The sequence below is a fragment of the Pseudorca crassidens genome, chromosome 2 (genome assembly GCF_039906515.1).
Source record: "Pseudorca crassidens isolate mPseCra1 chromosome 2, mPseCra1.hap1, whole genome shotgun sequence".
Taxonomy (NCBI): Eukaryota; Metazoa; Chordata; class Mammalia; order Artiodactyla; family Delphinidae; genus Pseudorca; species Pseudorca crassidens.
Genome location: NC_090297.1, coordinates 121,479,596 through 121,482,469, shown reverse-complemented (window position 1 = coordinate 121,482,469; position 2,874 = coordinate 121,479,596).

The window sequence follows — 2,874 nt, the reverse complement described above, 5'->3', positions numbered from 1 at the left end:
AAACCACAGAGGCAGGACAGGCCATGGAGAACAGGGAGCCTTGTTACCCTGATGGGCGGGATGTAAGTCGCCAACAGCTACTCTGGAGAAGTGTATGGTGTTTCCTGAAACATCTACACAGAGCTACAGAGTACAGGGCACTTTCACTCATGGGCATATATCTTGGGAAAACTAAAAATCAAAAAGACACAGCCACGCCAAAGTTTAGGGCTGCTCTGTTTACAAAAACCTCGAGTTCGGTACACCTTAAATATCCGAGGAAAGAGAAAAATGGATAAACCAGTTGTGGTACTTATGTACAATGGAATCTCACTCAGCCATGAAATCAATGTCATAAGGCCAGTAGCAGCATAAGAGTAGATTTAGGTACGATGACTCTAAGTGAAATAATTCACAGAGAAAAAGAAACTTATCATAAGATACCACTTATAGAGGGAATGTAAACATGGCTACACATGAGGTGAATTACAAAACAGAACAGAGTCACACATTTAGGAAAAGCACTTATGCCTGCTTAAGGGGAAAGGTGAGGTGGGGTGATGAATACAACCAGAGTTTGAAATTAACACAGATACCATTCCATAAACCAAATATGTAATAGACAAGACCTACGCTTTGCTCAATGAACTGGACTCAACACCCCCTATGCACCGCACAGGAATATATCTGCCTAGTAAAAATCTTAAAACCTATGTGTCTCCGTAAGGGAATCAAGGGTGTGTAGAGCGGCAAAAACAGAGCAGTGAAAATCAGCTAAACCCCATTATAAAAATAAATTTCAAAAAAAAGAAAAACACAAAGACAGCGACAGAGAGAGAAATTCTTACAAAATTCGTTCAGGGGCTGTGATGCACCCTGGATTGACCACATCTACACCCACAGTTGGATGAGACATAAGGCTGGACACTTGGGGCTAAGAGGACTGGTGAGTTTGGGTGAGGAAACGCAGACCCTTTAAAGCAATACTGCGTGCCCCCATTCCATGGGCCCCAACTCTCCAGGTATAAGGGAATCTTCCTACAGCTAAAATATGCATGAGAAACACAAAGAATGGTACACCGTGTGATCGGGATCGGTATCTAAAACGCACCTCATTTTTCCTCTCCTAGATCTCGGGATCACCATTCTAGCTGCTTTACTGAAAATCTCCCCATCAGGAGAGTCAGCACCTTTAACCTCCTGTTTCGCACAACCTGCAATTAGTGCGGAGGATGAATGGGATGAGGGGGAACCAATGAGAGAATAGCTGTAGGTGTTTGGACGGGAACATGTCACTCTAATTTCCCATCAGGAAGAAGAATTAACCAAAGGCTCAGCCTGCCGCCCTGGAACCAAAATAGGGCCTAAAGCAATCCTGCGGTTTTGCGGCCAGCTCACAAAACAGCGAGTTGAAAAATGGAGCTCAGGGGCGCTGCAATTCAAAAACCTGCAGAGTTATAAAGGACAACTATCGTCGAAAAATATATTGAGGTAAGGCAAAGAAGAGGATTTGAAACCAAGGCAGAATTGAAGGAAACAGGTTTCAACAGGTAGATTGAGGTCTCCATTAAAGCACATGAAAAGCAGCAGAACTTCGACAATGATGCAATTGGCCAAAAAGGGCGTATGCGTTTTTTCCTGAATATATTCAGGAAAAAACGCATACGCCCTTTTTGGCCAACCAATCAAGCGGGCAATGCAAATCCGCACAACAAAGAAGTCTCTCTTCCCACGAGTCCAAAGGGCCATCCGAAAAACCTGTAAAATCCCGAGAGGCCGGACAGGCCATGGAGAACATGGAGACTTGTTACACTGATGGGCGGGATGTAAATTGCCAACAACCAATCTGGAGAAGTGTATGGTGTTTCCTGAAACATGTAAAAAAACAGAGCTATAGAGCATAGGACACTTCTACTCATGGGCATATATCTTGGTAAAACTAAAAATCAACAAGACACAGCCACCCCAAAATTTAGGGATGCTCTGCTTACAAAAACCTCGACTTCGGTACACCTTCAATATCCAAGGAAAGAGAAAAATGTATAAAGAAGTTGTGGTATTTATGTAGAATGGAATAATACTCAGCCATGAAATCAATGTCATAAGGCCAGCAGCAGCATAATGAGTGGATTGAGGCACGATGATTCTAAGTGAAAGAAGTCACACAGAAAAAGAAACTTAACATAAGTTATCAATTATAGAGGGAATGTAAACATGGCTACACATGAGCTGAATTACAAAACAGAACAGGGTCTCACATTTAGAAGATGCACTTATGCCTGCTTATGGGGAAAGTTGAGGTAGGGTGATGCATAAAACCAGAGTTTGAAGTTAGCACAGATACCGTTCCATAAACCAAATAAGTAATAGACAAGACCTACTCTTTGTTCAATGAACTGGACTCGACAACCCCTATGCACCGCAGAGGAATGTATCTGACTAGTAAGAATCTTTAAACCTATGTATTGATATGTCTCCGTAAGGGAATCAAGTGTGTGTAGAGCGGCATAAACACTGCAGTGAAAATCAGCTAAACCCCATTATAAAAATAAATTTCAAAAAAAACACAAGGAGAGTGAAAAGGAGAGAAATTCTTACAAAATTCGTTCAGGGGCTGTGATGCACCATGGATTGACAATATCTACACCCAGAGCTGGATAAGACATAAGGCTGGACACTTGGGGCTGAGATGACTGGTGAGATTGGGTGAGCAAATGCAGACCCTTTAAAGCAATACTGTGTGCTACCCATTCCATGGGCCCCAACTCTCCAGGTTTAACAGAATCTTCCTTCAGCTAACACATGCATGGGAAACCCAGAGGATGGTACACCTTGTGATCGGGAACAGTTTCTAAAACACACCTCATTTTTCCTCTCCTGGTGCTCGGGTTTGCC